Raw genomic sequence first — 17,924 nt, 5'->3', positions numbered from 1 at the left:
CAGGGTAAAGAGCGCTGGAGAGGCTGGGAGGTAGGAAAAGCTTGAGATCACCACACGGTACAGTAGCACAGAATCTTTCATCCGGAGAGAGACAAGTGCAGAGGGGATGGAGGAAAAGTAAGGGGTGCAGGAAAGGGAGAGAGAGAGAGAGAGAGAGAGAGAGGAGAGACGGAGGGAGGAGGGATGAAGAGATGAGCTGGTGGAGGGAAGCTGGGTGACAGGCTGCAAAGAAGTTGTGGGAAAGCCAAACAAGGAGCCGCAACGAAGGAGGCAAGGCAAGACTAGATGGAGGGGGAAGGAACAACGTCAAAGAGGAGACAGCATAGCTTGTTGTTGCCTTTGCTAAAGAGCCAACAGTGTCAGCTGGTTTCATTAGGTTGCATTGGGAGCATCGGGGTGGAGGAGGAGGGCTGGAGGTTCGGTGGTGGTAAGTGTGGGGGGGTAAGAGACAACAGAGCCGTCAAAACTAAATTAAATTTGGAGTGCTTGCTTAACCTAGGAGGAAAGGATGAACAGGAGGAGAAGTAAAACAGCTAAACTATAGCAGCTCTTACTCCTGTTCTTTTGTTCTGATTTTCCTGGTGGGCAGAGAGAGGAACCGGTAGCGGTGCTAGTGTTTATGTATATGTGTAAGTGTGTGTGTGTGTGGTGGTTAGCTGAGTTAGTCTGGGCCACAGGATTGCATAGGGAATAATGGAGGCTGCCATGCTGTGTGTGTGTGTGTGTGTGTGTGTGTGTGTGTGTGTGTGTGTGTGTGTGTGTGTGTGTGTGTGTGTGTGTGTGTGTGTGTGTGTGTGTGTGTGTGTGTGTGTGCTCGTACATGTCTCTTCACGGTTGTGAGGAGAACTCTTGGTTCAAAACCATCATTGTGAGGTTATTTTGGCCAGTCCTCACTTCCAAGGGCTTTTTGATGGTTAAACTGTGGTTTTAGGGTTATTCAAGGTTTAGGTTAGGTTAATGGAAAGGGTGGCGGTGAAGGATTTAGTTGTGATGGATAATGTTTGATCACGGTTATGGTTTATGTATTTTCCTGTATCCTATTCTACTTTATATTGTTCTGTACTGTAAACATAGAGCAAGCTGGCATAAGAATTACCTTCGGGATTAAAAGTCGTATTTTATCTTATCATATGGAATGCAATGTGTGTGCGTCTGTCTGTGTTAGATGCAATCACACAGACACACATTGAAATATTTTTTTTATAAGTCAGTTCTGAATCGATTTCATCATCCACATAAATTGTGTCTTTGTACTTGCATATAGTTGATGGGCGTGTTTGTGGACGTGGCATGCAGACAGAGAAACAGAGAGTAAGAGAGATAGGTGGGTGAGGGATGGAGTCTGCCTCAGCACATTTACCCCCTCACACCACCACCAGTACAGTCGATACACCACTGAGGCAAGCTGCCACGTTAACCCCTTCACTGCCTGAAAAGCTGCAGTGCACACACAAGGAGCACTAAAAACAATGGACTGAGTGGAGACTCCTGGCTACTCCTGGTTCACTTTAGCGGCTTTCACACATACACTACTCCAGAAATCTTACAGAAATTTCCCAGAGGGGCTGTATGTGACAATGTAAATGTCTGAGTCACTTCTTACCTATAAGTCCTCCGGTAAAATATCCAGAATATGATTGAGTGCATATGAGAACCCAGCAAAGTAAAATCACTGTGAGCAAGCGGGCATGTTGATCTCCAACATGTAACGAATGCAAACACACAAATATCTCAGGAAGAAAAAGAGTTGCCACACATACCGACAACGGAGACAACTAGATTAGAGAGCTTTAATGAAATGGGGCCTTCCCTGAATGTTCATACAATGTTTCTGCTGTTAACATGTCTGACTGACAATTTCCTGCAGCAATCTTTATAAGTGCAAATTCTGCTCAATGTTCTGCACCAATTTTATGCAGTTCATGTCTGAAAACAACCAATGTGTCCCTGTGTCAGTGCCACATTGGAATTAATGTCGGACAGAATTTGCATTTTGGTTTCATAGAGAAATGTGAAAGAAAATCCATCTCTATATAGTGTAGCTCCTGAGTAGTTTAATCCTATTTAATTCAAGCCTACACTATAAGAAAAATTAAAACCAATACAATTCATGTAATGAAATGAGATTTATCGATTGAATTAAACCCAAAAAAGATTCTTAGGGTAGGTTAAAATACTGACTTGAATGTTACGTGAAGGTCTTGCTTTCTCATTGCTGAATATTACACCTCATTTAAAAAATAATTTTAAGTCCAATTAATAAATCAAAACCAGCAATAAATGTGTCTTACTGACAAGTATTGAATTTTACTTGGAACACCTTACTTATACTTGGTAGTTCCTCACTTTGCTCTCATCGAGCCTCAGTTCCTCATGGCATTGACTCCATGTTAGATACTTTGCTGAGACTTTGCTCCTTGTTGATCTGCATTACATATCACATTATTTTGGGTAAGACCACAGTTGTATTTGCTTTATATACATTCAAATGACAAATTGATTACTCGATGTGAATATCTCCTTGGGCACCAATGAAGACTTATATTATATTACCAATAAGTCTACACTGTTGCATTGGGTAATGTGTCCAGTAGGACTGGGCATAATTAGTCGACGATTGATTAGTGATCATTAAGAATTTCGTTGATGACATTATTTTTTTCATCGACGAAAAAGTTGGATTTCGTTATGTGGTCTGAGGTCAGAATATCCGAGTTGCCCTGAACACAGCACAGTTAGCAGCTGGAGGAAGTAGCCCGGAGCTAGCTCCGCTGCTCGGCTTCATGTTGGCACTCTGACCCTCAAGGCCTCAGTATGCTTCTCCGAGTCCGTTGCGGACTGACGGACGGACGGATCGGACGGACCCTTTTTGATTTATAGTTCTACGAGCCTTTTTGTTGTGAAAACAATTCACCGCCAGAACAGTAGATGGCGCCACTGAAGTCGAGCATAGAGAAGCCTACCTCATGAGGTATATAGAAGAAGTCCACGCTGGTTTATTTAAGTCCTCCCGGCTCCTCACACACAGTGAACGATGGCAACTAACAGAAAAAGGATGTTGATGACGCGACAGTTTTTGCTGAATAAAGTGACACCCAGCGGGTCAAAATGCTTATGTTATCGTGTCTTAGCGCAGCGGTTCCCCGGTCTTGTTTCCAAACTGCGTTGCTAATTCAACAGCTACAACAGCTTGAAGCTACACGGAGGCAGCTAGCTCCCCCAGCTTCCACACACAGTCAGCACGGACAGCCGATACTAACTACTACCAAGTGTTTGCTTCTAACCTGACGGTGTTTGAGAAACAGTGTCATGAGAGCCGTGGGATTAAAGTCAGCGGGTTTTTGCGCTGTTCCCACCGCAGTTAGCATGGTGGCTAGCCCGCTAGCCCTGTTATCAAAGTTCGTTATAACCGTATGTGACCGACGGTGGCTGGTAAGTGCTCTAACCAGCCACCGTCAGCCGGACAACGCCGCTGGCTTAACACACTTTTCACATTAATCATAGAGTCGTAGTTGTGATTTTGGTTTATTGTGATGTAGGGAATGGAACAGGAAGTTTCCACTCCGAAATGCTGGCGTTAGCGGACCAATCACAGCCAAGTGCTATCCGTGGGCTGTCCGTCATTTCGACGTATAGTTAGAAAAATGAGAGCTGCACGAAAAGCTCTCCGAGGAGTCTCGGAGAGGCACGGAGAGGGCGTTCCACGTTGGAGAAGGCGGTCCTATCTGTCCGTGTCCGTCAAAACGGAGAAGCATACATTGGCCTTCAGTCCACTAGTGATGGGAAGTTCGGATCTTTTTACCGTGTCGGTTCTTTGAAACTCGTTCAGTAAAATGAACGAATCTCTTTTTGAGTCATTCGTTCGTTTCAAGGGGCGGGGGGGGGGTGTAAACGATCCAAAGACTCGTACCCGGCAGATGAACGAATCGTTCAACTCCCGTGTGTTTGGATCAATGATCGGGTTCATCTGCCCACAGAGTCTTCGGCCGACGTGTCGGCCACACAGAGCGAGCTCATCTCGCCGGTGACCGCGGTGCGGGCGGCGCACGGGAAAATCGCCCGGCACCTCCATACCGCTGCACGTCCACCCGGACATGAACGGGAATCTACGGAGCTGCTGATCCGCACGCTGCCAGCACATCCAGCTGGCCCGTCGCATCCGCGGACACAGAGCTTAATCTGCTGCTGATCCACTGACTATAACAACGCCGCATTCAAATAAAAATGTGGGAAAGAATATTGTACAGTATCTAATATTGTGTTGGTCATATTTAAATCATTCATTATTTTTTTGGGGGGGGAAGAGAGGATAAAATAAAAGAATCGCATATTAAATCTTAATCGTTCAGCCCTATTTGTTATTTTCACTTTACATTTACACTTACAGTTTAGTGCAGTGTAATTATTTCCCGTGATAATTAAATGCCAGTGTGACAATAAATGACAATTTAAAACCATACAAACTGTCATGTTTTACTGTATTTAATAGAGGAGGTTTTCTTAAAAAATATATGATCTGCCACACAAAAGCTGTCAGTCATGGCTGCTTTTTAACAGCGGTCACGCGAAAGGGAATGAGGTAACTGTTTCCTCTTCTGAGCCTATGGAGGTCACGTAGAAAATTATCCAAAGACTCGTACCCGGCAGATGAACGAATCGTTCACCTCCCGACCGTGTCTTCAGATCAGTGATTCGTTCTTCTGCCAACAGAGTCTTCGGATCAGTGATTCGTTCATCTGCCGGATACGAGTCTTTGGATCCTTTTTCACGTGACCTGCATCAGCCTATGCAACAGTCCCGATGCGCGGCCACGAGAAAATGAACGAATCTCTCTTTGAGAGGACTCGTTACTCCCGAGTCCTTGTAAGGATTCGTTCAAAACGAACGAATCGTTCACGACCGACACATCACTACAGTCCACAGGGAAGAGAACCCGGACAGACCCGGGTCTGGGTGAGGGGTTCTGGGAGTGAGGACGTGACAACAATCGGACTCTCATCGGGGCTTAAGAGTACAGCAGCGCATATTTTCAAGTGTAGCTAGTGAACAGATCCTGTTTTTGAATATAGCCTATAAATAGTGAATGTCAATATAAAAATATTAATGATTAATCGAAAATTGATCGTTAATTGTCCTGACTATCGATTAAGACAATTTAATCAAATGCCCATCCCTAGTGTCAAGTCAAAACCACAAACACACATGCAAAAACTACCAATATTAATATTGGGATATGTGCCACCAGAATTTAAGGAAACAATATAATGCAGGAAAGAAAAACTCAATCACAAACATACACCTTTCATTCTACTATGGACCCTTTTGCAGTAACTACATTTTGCTATTAAAATAAGAAAAAACAAATAAAGTCAAAGCAAGGTCATATACCATGATTAGAAATCACTGAAGATGTTGACATCGAGAGTACAAGGATGGGTTAGGAAGTCTAAAGGAATGGTTTAGAGGGACAAATCATTATCTTTTTAACTCTCCCACCAGAAATGAGGAGGGACGTATTTTAAGATCTGCTCTGGTGAAGTCATAATAAAACTGTATCAAAGTGTTTCGAGTTTTTATCTTTTCTTTTCATTTTCCAATTTTAGTATTTGTTAACAAACCAGACCATCACCAACAACAAATTGCAAAGCATGTTCCTCACACTCTCTTAAAAGGAAGGAGTGGAATGTGAAGCAAATTTCTCAAACTTGAGGCATATTTTCATTTACCATGTAAAAATGAAAATGAGCTAGTTCTTAGTATAGCTGTATATGAATACCAATTCATACAGCCATTTGTGATGAAAGAGGCTTTCTTGAAATAAGCCCATTTACATACATGCATGGATGTCTGCTGTGCAGCCTAGGATTTCACTCTCTTTTATTTCTCTCTCTGAGATTACCAAAAGCTGAGAGATTTGTCTGCCCTCTCTCTTTTTCCCTAGAAAGTACCATGTAGAAGTTGACAATTTATTTGAGGTCTGGGTCATGAATAAATTAATCCAGACCCTGAATATGAGTGAGCTTATGCTAAAATAAATAAAATAAATAAAAGATGACTGGTGCTGTTGTCAGGGTCTAGGAGAAGAGGTGCAGGTCGGTCAAGAAAGATGTGGACTATGAACACTGTCTCTATCTTACAAGTGATATGTCTCCATGATGTGTGCATCCCATCATAATGAATAAACCCAATCTAAAGTGTGCCTTTAACAAAAGCCTTGCTTGTTTACAAAATAAAAGGATTATCTTTTACATCCAATACTTGCTAAGTAGTAGTATTTTTTCAAAACATCACACTGTTAATATGAATAATTTTTTCTCAATATTTGTTTTAAAAAAAAATCTAATATTAAATAAGCATACTAGATAATCATAATATTGCTCAGGTAACCATGTTGTATATAAGCCCATAAGCTGCGGAAAAAATTACTAAATTTATTTCTAAATGTGTCACATTTCCTCGACTATGAGGTATGTGATGGATATTTAGGATTTCACAACAAATGCTATTAGATAGATAGATAGATTGATAGATTACTTTATTCATCCCCGAAGGGAAATTAAGTCGTCATAGCAGCCGGTACATTTGAATACAATACAATAGAATAAAATATAAAATATTGCGGTAGAAAGAATAAAAACAGAAACACAAGATAAATGGGTAGATAAGGTGCAGTGGCAGATGATGGTAATAGTACTGATGATATGATGGTAATGTTATTGTTAGACAGTATATAAAAAATAGTACAGTATATATAGTATATAATATATATTTATATATGAAAGTAATTATACCAATATAATAGCAGTATATAGTAATAATAGCAGCAACAGTATATATAATAATAATAATAGTAAAATATAATAATAATAATAACAATATGTGTATATAGACTTATATATACAAATAATATATAAAGAGTATGATATATGATATATAGTACGGGTATAAATATAAGTATTTGGCGATACAATAGATATATAATATACTATGAGTGTAAGAATATGTAGACTGAGTGTGCAAAAGACAATATTATTGTATAAAGTGATGAATTGAGACAGGTATGTTTAGTGCAGTTCTGTGATGGTGGCTCTGACAGAGGTAGATGCGTTGTACAGTCTTATTGCAGTTGGGAGGAACGATTTCCTGTATCGTTCCTTAGAGCAGCGGGGTTGAATGAGTCTGTGGCTGAAGCTGCTCCTTAGCTTGTCCAGTGTTTTGTGGAGGGGGTGAGAGGGATTTTCCATGATTGCCAGCAGTTTTGCCAGCATCCTGTCCTCCACCACCTCCTCCAGGGTGACAAGCTTAGAGCCAACCACAGACTCTGCCTTCCTAATCAGTTTTTTCAGTTTGTTGGCGTCCTTAGCCTTGATGCCCGCACCCCAGGACACCACAGCAAAGAAGATGGTGCTCGCCACAACAGACTTATAGAACATCTGCAGCATCTTGTTGCAGACATAGAAGGACCTGAGCCTCCTCAGGAAATAAAGCCGGCTCAGGCCCTTCTTGTAGACGGCCTCTGTGTTGGTGGACCAGTCCAGTTTATTGTCCAGTGTGACACCCAGGTACTTGTATGCAGGGACCACCTCCACAGCCGTCCCACCGATGCAGACAGGAGAGGGCAGGGGCTTGTTCCTCCTGAAATCCACCAGGAAGGGATTAAAAAGACCCAAAGACAACACACACACATACACACACAGCTCCATCTCATGAATCAAGGTGTCTGCCCAAGAAAAAGTGCTGAATGCTGACTGACAACTGATAACTTATTTATTTAAAACTGTACTGTAAGAGCTTTGAGTGGTCATCAAGACTAGAAAAGCGCTATATAAATACAAAACCATTTACCAAAATGGGTCTTGATCTTTGGTAAGAAAAGCCAAACTAGCAGTTACCACTCAGTGGGCAGAGTAGTTTATGAGTCCTAGCATAACGCTTATGCTTGTATTTTTTTCCACCATAGCCCTGATTTCAACGGCTGGATAAAAATTTTCTGTTTGTTTATGGATCAAAGCCACACATGGTGTTCTGCTGCTACTTATCGAGTTGATTCTACAATATCTATTTAATGTAAAAACAAAACGTATATATACATCCCGCAAGATCGTCTGACCCGGCCCGCATTTGGCTTCTGGTCCTCTAAAATTTTACTGGTCTCTCTCACCTCTCCCGGAGAAACAGAAAATGAAGCGGAGTTGATAAGGTAAACTCGGTTAAGAGTGGTTGGTTTTCTTCCCGTTTATGTCTGAGTGTCCTCCTTACAAACTCCTGCTGACCTGCGCTTTACCAGAGTCCTAGGTGAAATGCTGAAATTCTAACCTAATACAATACAAACCTTAAAGCTTGTGTAAGTCATAACCATCCCATCCTGTTTACTGAGCTGGTTAAATATTTCCTGTACCAAATGTTTAATATTTATCAAAAGCTAAGAGCCCCCAAAATATTTGTTGTTTGTGGTCTATATTATTAATGTTTTATGTATTTAGGCTATTTCACTGATATTTAATTCAAATATCAAACTTAATATTCTGAAAAATTACATGTATTGCTCTTTGAAATGGTGTAGCCTGCTTGCACTGATAATGCTATTGTATCATTAATTAATATAAACACAAAAATATATAGTGTATATTAATGTTGAAAGGCTGTCTTGCTTTAGTTTAAAATTATTTTTTTCGATTTTGCTAAGAAAGCTCTGCAAGTGAAAAACATCCATATTTTGATTAATGATCACCCAACAACTGTTAGTATAGAAGTTTTGCGGCAATACATATAAACTTCCCTACACTGGCATAGCTTTTCAGTGCAATAGACGAACCATGGGAAAGAATAAAATCCATGTAGAGCAGGAGGTGTGACATGACAAAAAGATCAACAACTAACCAGTCTGGTGACAAGGGGAACCCCAAAATGCCAGAAGTGCTCGATTAGCAGTCCGCTGTACACCACGTTGCCAAACAGAGCAACGGTTCCTGGTTTGCAAAGACCACTTCCTGGCTTGGTTTCTGCAAAATGAACACATATCATTTTCACTATTTATGATGAAGATACAACAAAAGTTATAATATATGATATAGAATTTACTGTACATAGGTTTCAAAAGAGCCAGTTCATAAAATACATCAGTCCTGAAATAGTGTACACACACAAATTTCAACTCCTTTCCGCATTATTCTAATCTTTCTGATGTTGTGTGCTGTGTTTCCTCTTCCTTCTTTCAAGCTGCAGTCCCTTCTTCACACCATCAAACCCAGCCTCCTCCTTCTAATAGGGAGTTGGAGAATAATGCAAAGTTCTTTATCTTCTATCGATTATCATATACTACTTCATTTTACATGTGTAATTGTATATACTTCTGTACACAAATAGGAGATACTTCATGCTAATAATAATGATCACCCTTTTAAATTTTTCGGGGAAATGTAGAGCTACTCATTGTGCCGGTCTGCTGCAGATTAGTAATCCATTAATTGGAGAAATATAAATAAATAATCAGAGGTTGAGTTTTAAGCCTGAAAGAAAACTGATTTGATACAGTTGCCAAAAAGGAATGTAGTAAAAGAAAAATCTGCAAAAAATCACCTCTTAGAAAAAACACATTTTGGAAAACGTTGATTAAATATAGGATTGGAAACAAAAGACATCCCTACATAAAAATTGTTCAGCCTTCCCCAACATTAGATTATTTGAGTGTTAGGGTTTCTTTGGTTACTCTGGGCCTTTTAGCATTGTCAAAAGTGGAATTAAGAGCCCGAATCACTTGTGAGTTGCAGTGTCATGGAAAATACTTTTGAGATTCCTTGCACCATCAGCAAACTCAGAGTAAACGAGCCACACCACTGGACTATAACCCAACTTTTGGAGTATGTCTGGCAAGAGTAAAACAAGTGCCCAGAGGAAAAAGTTCGACCACAGACCCTTGCCATGCTTCCAGCAGCTAAGCTAGCTAACTCCACTCTGAGTATCTCCGACCTGAAAGCTGAACTGGAGAAAAATAGAGCAGCGATGTCGGCTGATAAACAAGCTTCATTGTCTCCTATTCAGACAACTTTATATACAGGTCAAATCAAAGTGGAGAACTTTGGCCCTTGTATGTCTGCAATGGAAACCGTGAAACTGTGACAAAAGCGACCTCATTTGAGAAAGCTCCAGACTGGGAACGTTAATCTTAAACACAAGGCAGAAGACCTCAAAAAACGTTTTCGTCACGATAAAGTAAGAGTAAGAGTTTACCTCACCACCAGAGCTTGACAGGTCACACTGCACCCTGAGACCAAAACAAGGGGATGTAGAACATCCCCGAGCCACGATCATTCACTTTCTACGCTACAAGCAAAGAGAGCTGGTGCTTGCTCTAGCGAGGAAACGCTGGCAATTCTACCAGGGTCATAAGATCTTAATTTACCCAGACACGAGCATTGAGATGGCCAGGAAGCATACCGAATTCACCACAGTTAAATCTTAACTTTACAACAGAGGCATTGAGTTCATGCTCAGTCACCAGCTTTGATTTAATTTACGTACCAGGGCACACAGTACAAATTCCACACAGCAGAAGAGGCCAAATTGTCCACAATGAATACCTGGTGAACTTGCCTGAATAAATATGTCAGCAATGAGTGTGTCTCCTATTTCTCCCACTTGAAGTACACGGCTGGATTATTGGATATCATACTGGAAGGCTGACCTAACTGTGCATCACATATTTGAGTTGCTTCTCTCTCTTTTGATTTGTGATTTTGAGTTTCCATTGATTTGTGTAGGTTTGGGCTGAACATCAAATACCCCTGACATAAATCAACATATGTCTTAACACCATGGCATAAGTGTAGACTTTAAGTCTTAGTGCCGATGTAATAAAAGTTAAGCCAGCAAAATTAAAGGTGATTGCAATGTAAATAAAAAAAACTTCTCTCAACCTGAGAGAAATATGACTTGACACTTCAGATTACTCAAATGGAACTGGTCGAAAGGGACCAACCTGCAACGATGATCGTTGATTTTTGTGGTGGTGGATCATTACGATGGATTGTGGATCATGGTGGTATTTGATTGTGGTGGTGGATCCTGATCGGAGTGGCAGCTGATCTTGGACTATCAGCTGATTTACAACACAGTTACATGTGTTACACAGATACAATTCTGTCCATTCTGGGAGAGGGATCCCTCACGTGTGGTTCTCTCGGAGGTTTCTACGTTCTTTGTCCCCTGTTAAAAGTTGTTTTGGGTAGTTTTGACTTACTCTGGATGTTCATAGCACAGCGGTACTTAGTCAAGCAGGCTGACGCCGGGTTCACACCGGACGCGGAAGCCACACTGAAGCGCCGAGCAGCGCTAATAATATCACCTGTTGATCCAGTAGTATAAAAGCATATACTTACTTGTTGTTCCGACATTAAGCAACAGCGTCCCAACATACAGTGCCTTGCATAAGTATTCACCCCCTTTGGACTTTTCTACATTTTGTCATGATATAACCACAGATTAAAATTTATTTCATCGTGAGTTTATGTAATGGACCAACACAAAATAGTGCATCATTTGGAAGTGGGGGGAAATATTACATGGATTTCACAATTATTTACAAATAAAAATCTGAAAAGTGTTGAGTGCATATGTATTCACCCCCTTTACTGTGAAACCCCTAACAAAGATCTGGTGCGACCAATTGCATTCACAAGTCACATTTGCAAGTCACATAATTAGTAAATAGGGTCCACCTGTCTGCAATTTAATCTCAGTATAAATACACCTGTTCTGTGACGGACTCAGAGTTTGTTGGAGATCATTACTGAACAAACAGCATCATGAAGACCAAGGAGCTCACCAAACAGGTCAGGGATAAAGTTGTGGAGAAATATGAAGCAGGGTTAGGTTATAAAAAAATATCCAGAGCTTTGAACATCTCTCTGAGCACCATAAAATCCATCATAAGAAAATGGAAAGAATATGGCACAACCGCAAACCTACCAAGAGGAGGCCGTCCACCCAAACTGAAGAGTCGGACAAGGAGAAAATTTATCAGAGAAGCAACCAGGAGGCCCATGGTTACTCTGGAGGAGTTGCAGAGATCCACAGCTGAGGTGGGAGAATCTGTCCACAGGACAACTATTAGTCGTCTACTCCACAAATCTGGCCTTTATGGAAGAGTGGCAAGAAGAAAGCCATTGTTGAAAGGGATCCATAAAAAATCCCGTTTGGAGTTTGCCAGAAGCCATGTGGGAGACACAGCAAACATGTGGAAGAAGGTGCTCTGGTCAGATGAGACCAAAATTGAACTTTTTGGCCTCAATGCAAAACGCTATGTGTGGCGAAAACCCAACACTGCCCATCACCCTGAGCACACCATCCCAACAGTGAAACATGGTGGTGGTAGCATCATGCTGTGGGGATGCTTCTCTTCAGCAGGTACAGGGAAACTGGTCAGAATAGAGGGAAAGATGGATGGAGCCAAATACAGGGAAATCCTTGAAGAAAATCTGATGCAGTCTGCAAAAGACTTGAGACTGGGGCGGAGGTTCATCTTCCAGCAAGACAATGACCCTAAACATACAGCCAGAGCTACAAAGGAATGTTTTGGATTAAAGAATGTTAATGTCTTAAAATGGCCCAGTCAAAGCCCAGACCTCAATCCAATAGAGAATCTATGGCAAGACTTGAAGATTGCGGTTCACAGACGGTCTCCATCCAATCTGACTGAGCTTCATCTTTTTTGCCAAGAAGAATGGACAAACCTTTCCATCTCTAGATGTGCAAAGCTGGTAGAGACATACCCCAAAAGACTTGCAGCTGTAATTGCAGCGAAAGGGGGTTCTACCAAGTATTGACACAGGGGGGTGAATACTTATGCACCCAACAGATGTCAACTTTTTTGTTCTCATTATTGTTTGTGTCACAATAAAATGTATTTTGCACCTCCAAAGTACTATGCATGTTTTGTTGATCAAACGGGAAAAAGTTTATTTAAGTCTATTTGAATTCCAGTTAGTAACGGTACATAATGGGAAAAAGTCCAAGGGGGGTGAATACTTATGCAAGGCACTGTAGGTGTAGTCAGTCTAATGCTTACTCCAGGGTAATCTTTAAATGCATAACACCATATGTATGCACATTATTGGAGTCACTGTGTGTGTGTGTGTGTGTGTGTGTGTGTGTGTGTGTGTGTGTGTGGCAGAGGTAACAGGAGACCCAGAAAATAGTATTTTCATGTATGAGCTGCTTATCCCATTGGTCTTAAAGGGGATGGAAATTAACCTTGGAAGGATGCATGTATGAAGGAATGCAAAGAAGGGAATACAAGATAGAGCTGGAGAAAGTGATAGACAGGGGGAGCATCATGTATTATAAATGAGCATGATTCAAATTATTACTTCAGTGTAAACAGAGCATTGCAGCGAATAAAAAGATACAATAAAAACCAAGCGTGTGTGTTTGAGTAATTGGGAGTCTGCAATTGAGAAAAGACAACAGTCACACCAAGGGGTGGATACTGGTCCACAAGACAAGTCTCTTCTCAAACCAAACCCAGAAATGACCACTATGTTGATTACTAATAAGGGGTATTGAATTTCTGAATGACTCACTGCTCTGCAGTGAACAGCAAAGGTGGCTGCATTAATGCTAGGTTTGTAGCAACAACTATGCTACATTCAATTAGGAGGAGTGCTTCTATACCAGACACTTCGGAAATGCTGACTGGATATACTGAAATGAGCCAGTCTGCCGCTATTGCATAGGAAAGAGACATGGACACCTTACGAGAGACACCTGTAGCCATGGTTACTATTAGGGCTGAATTATAAAAAAATTTCAAATCAAAATCATGATTTGAAACAAGGCAATGAGCAAATCACAAAGGTTGTGTTGTCGATGATAGATTATGCCACGCATCTGATCCAGGGTTTATACTTCCCTGTTAATGGTTTTATGAATGCTTTTCTCCTTGTATGACTGACATGCTCACCAATGAAAAGTGGACGATGCGAATGCATATCCCCAAGCAACACATGCCTGAAACCAAAGTAAAACTTTTCATTTGTGGTGTACTAAAATGGCCTCCATTGAGCCAGTAGCAATGTTGGACAAATTCATCTCGAAGAAAAACTGCACTTCACTAATATGGGAGTTTTTCAAATTGTTCAAGTTACAGTGGTGACTCTCTTGCCCCATCTAGCAAACAAACTACTGTTTCAGAGGTGTTTGTGACCATGATGTAAGAAAGTCCCCATAATGTACTACTTTACTGAAGTCAAATTCTAAGTATTCAGTTATCTCCCACACATACTTAAGTCAAGTTGACTACACAGAACTGTATTCTGAATGAAGTACACATTTTAAGATAGACCTTACAAATTTGTATACTACAACTGTTTTGTGGTCAAACCAACAAAATACTCTCTCATACTAAGAGAGTAGTCCAGCTGGTGTTTGAAAGAAGAGGGCCAGATTTTCATCACCACTAATAATGCATCAAATGTTATCAAAGCTGTGGAACTTATTCAACAGACCAAGCCACATGCAGCATCTTGTGATTGGTAAGTGTAGGCCTGTCGCTCCTCCTGTGTGTGTGTTAAGTTAAGTTATGTTTGATGTTGTCTTCATTGTTGTTTTTGCCCTTTTGTCTGGTAGATATTAGTGTTTTTAAGATCTTTGAGATGCATTGTTTGAGTGATAAACTCAATATTAGTAACATTACTACTAATACTACTACTATTAATAGTAATAATTATCTTTCTCCAAAAATGCTATGAAAGATGACAAAAGTGTAAATTGGGACACAGAACTTTGTAAACTGTTCTGTTTGAAACTGGCCATGTCATACACAGTTGGAAAAAGAAGACCACACTGTGTGAAGCACAGCAAGAATCAAATCTGCTAGAGTACTCATTAATTACAGTGTCCAACAAAATGTGGCTCAAGACAGAGGATGATGTAAGGGATTTGGAGAAAACCCTTGTCTCAGGAAGACATGTCACCTGGTCCCCTTTTGGCAGGACATAGGGGTCCATCAATCAATCATCAATGTCCTGACATCCTCTACAGGAGTTTACAGATGCCCTCCCTGGTGAAGCATTACTTAAGCATGTCATACCTGAAGCCAGTCCTGCATCTCCTGAGAACAGCAACCTTGGCTGGCCAGGACACATGAGACCTTGTCTACATGGAGGATACATACTGTGACCCAGCCACACAGGAGCTACAGGACAGTTAGTTCCTTGATCCAAGATTCATTTTTCTGGCTTCCTAACCACATTTTCAGGGATGAGTTGTGGTTTTTGACTCAACCTTAGACTAACTACATGAGAGCAGAAAATGTCCCAAACACCAAAACAAGGGTGATGATTGAGATGGAACAGGTATATTTCAAAGTGCAGCAGAGACAAAGCCATCCACTGGGATGAAGGGAACTCATCATTGTGCAGCATCTTAAGAGCAGCACTGTACCCCCTGCTTCATCTTCTCTTCAGTTGGATGATGTCACTGAAGCTCAACTTAACAGCTACTTGTTGTAGAAGAAAATCCCATGGCTTCACTTCAATGTTGAATTTATCACTCATTCCGCACATAATCTTGTGGCCTCCACCTTCCCCGAATTGTCCCCTCTTCTTATCATTTGGTTAGAAGTCACTTTACTTGTTCTTCAGCATTTTGTTTCCATGTTCTCGCCACACTTTTCTTTTCTCAAAATCTTTTTCCCATCCTCAGGTGTTCTAGATTTTCTGTTTTGTGTTTTTTCCCTTTATTCTGCTTCCACAAAATGGGAGTTTCTCTCTCTTCTCTAGCTTGTCACTGCCACACTTCAACACTAACATACTGAGGACTACAGATTCAAGATTCAAGTTTCAAGATTTTTTATTGTCAAATGCACAACAATAACACTAAGCAGTCCCTGGCAATGAAATGCTTGAGTCACAGGCTCTCTTCTAGCAATGCTCAAGTAATTACAACCAAAAAAATAAAAATGAAAGAATATCAAAAATTTAAAATAGAAAATAATATATATATATATATCAATATATATATTTACAGAAGAAGAGAAAAATAAAACAACAGTAGTGCAATCTGTGCAATAGTGCAAATATGCCACGGTGCTGGTTTGGTGGAGTTATTGCAGTTCAGAGGAGTTTAAGGGTCTTATGGCCTGAAAAAGTATTATGGCCTGACAGGGAGAAGTTTGGTGGGTCAGTGTGGGTAGAAGAAGAAAAGCATATCCTATAATGCCAAATATGTATCCTCTACTTTCTACATACAACTCCTCTTCATCCTTACATCTATTTAAAATTCTTATTTCCTCTTACATTTACAGAAGGCTATCCACTAAGCAAAAGGTCCATGGTTAGATCCCCAGCTCCTCCAGTACACATTCTGAGGTGTCCTCGGGCAAGATACTGCATCCCAAATTCCCCTTGAAAGCTCTGCCGACAGTGTGTGAATATAGATATATATAATATAGAAGCACATGCAAGCCGATGGTAAGATCTTGATAGAGGTTCGGATGGATGTATAATGTGACACTACATATACAGTGCCTTGCATAAGTATTCACCCCCTTTGGACTTTTCTACATTTTGTCATGGTATAACCACAGATTAAAATGTATTTCATCGTGAGTTTATGTAATGGACCAACACAAAATAGTGCATCATTTGGAAGTGGGGGGAAATATTACATGGATTTCACAATTATTTACAAATAAAAATCTGAAAAGTGTTGAGTGCATATGTATTCACCCCCTTTACTGTGAAACCCCTAACAAAGCTCTGGTGTGACCAATTGCATTCACAAGTCACATTTGCAAGTCACATAATTAGTAAATAGGGTCCACCTGTCTGCAATTTAATCTCAGTATAAATACACCTGTTCTGTGACGGACTCAGAGTTTGTTGGAGATCATTACTGAACAAACAGCATCATGAAGACCAAGGAGCTCACCAAACAGGTCAGGGATAAAGTTGTGGAGAAATATGAAGCAGGGTTAGGTTATAAAAAAATATCCAGAGCTTTGAACATCTCTCTGAGCACCATAAAATCCATCATAAGAAAATGGAAAGAATATGGCACAACCGCAAACCTACCAAGGGGAGGCCGTCCACCCAAACTGAAGAGTCGGACAAGGAGAAAATGAATCAGAGAAGCAACCAGGAGGCCCATGGTTACTCTGGAGGAGTTGCAGAGATCCACAGCTGAGGTGGGAGAATCTGTCCACAGGACAACTATTAGTCGTCTACTCCACAAATCTGGCCTTTATGGAAGAGTGGCAAGAAGAAAGCCATTGTTGAAAGGGATCCATAAAAAAAATCCCGTTTGGAGTTTGCCAGAAGCCATGTGGGAGACACAGCAAACATGTGGAAGAAGGTGCTCTGGTCAGATGAGACCAAAATTGAACTTTTTGGCCTCAATGCAAAACGCTATGTGTGGCGAAAACCCAACACTGCCCATCACCCTGAGCACACCATCCCAACAGTGAAACATGGTGGTGGTAGCATCATGCTGTGGGGATGCTTCTCTTCAGCAGGTACAGGGAAACTGGTCAGAATAGAGGGAAAGATGGATGGAGCCAAATACAGGGAAATCCTTGAAGAAAATCTGATGCAATCTGCAAAAGACTTGAGACTGGGGCGGAGGTTCATCTTCCAGCAGGACAATGACCCTAAACATACAGCCAGAGCTACAAAGGAATGGTTTGGATTAAAGAATGTTAATATCTTAAAATGGCCCAGTCAAAGCCCAGACCTCAATCCAATAGAGAATCTATGGCAAGACTTGAAGATTGCGGTTCACAGACGGTCTCCATCCAATCTGACTGAGCTTCATCTTTTTTGCCAAGAATGGACAAACCTTTCCATCTCTAGATGTGCAAAGCTGGTAGAGACATACCCCAAAAGACTTCGCTGTAATTGCAGCGAAAGGGGGTTCTACCAAGTATT

General features: G+C 40.9%; 1 protein-coding gene across 3 annotated transcripts in view; it reads right to left on the bottom strand.

Moving 5' to 3' along the window:
* Positions 1–9,003, bottom strand: part of LOC128426454 (RNA binding protein fox-1 homolog 3) — a 240,144-nt gene extending 231,141 nt beyond the window's left edge. Inside the window, exon 1 of one of the 3 annotated variants that reach the window (XM_053413331.1) lies at positions 8,881–9,003. The gene's annotated coding sequence lies outside the window, so the exon portion shown is untranslated. The remainder of the gene's footprint in view (positions 1–8,880) is intronic. The other 2 variants (XM_053413332.1, XM_053413333.1) reach the window with 2 other exon arrangements.
* Positions 9,004–17,924: the final 8,921 nt, after the last annotated feature.

The sequence above is a fragment of the Pleuronectes platessa genome, chromosome 21 (assembly GCF_947347685.1).
Source record: "Pleuronectes platessa chromosome 21, fPlePla1.1, whole genome shotgun sequence".
Taxonomy (NCBI): domain Eukaryota; kingdom Metazoa; phylum Chordata; class Actinopteri; order Pleuronectiformes; family Pleuronectidae; genus Pleuronectes; species Pleuronectes platessa.
Note: the sequence above shows the minus strand (reverse complement) of the source record. Positions and strands in the feature narration are given on the sequence as shown.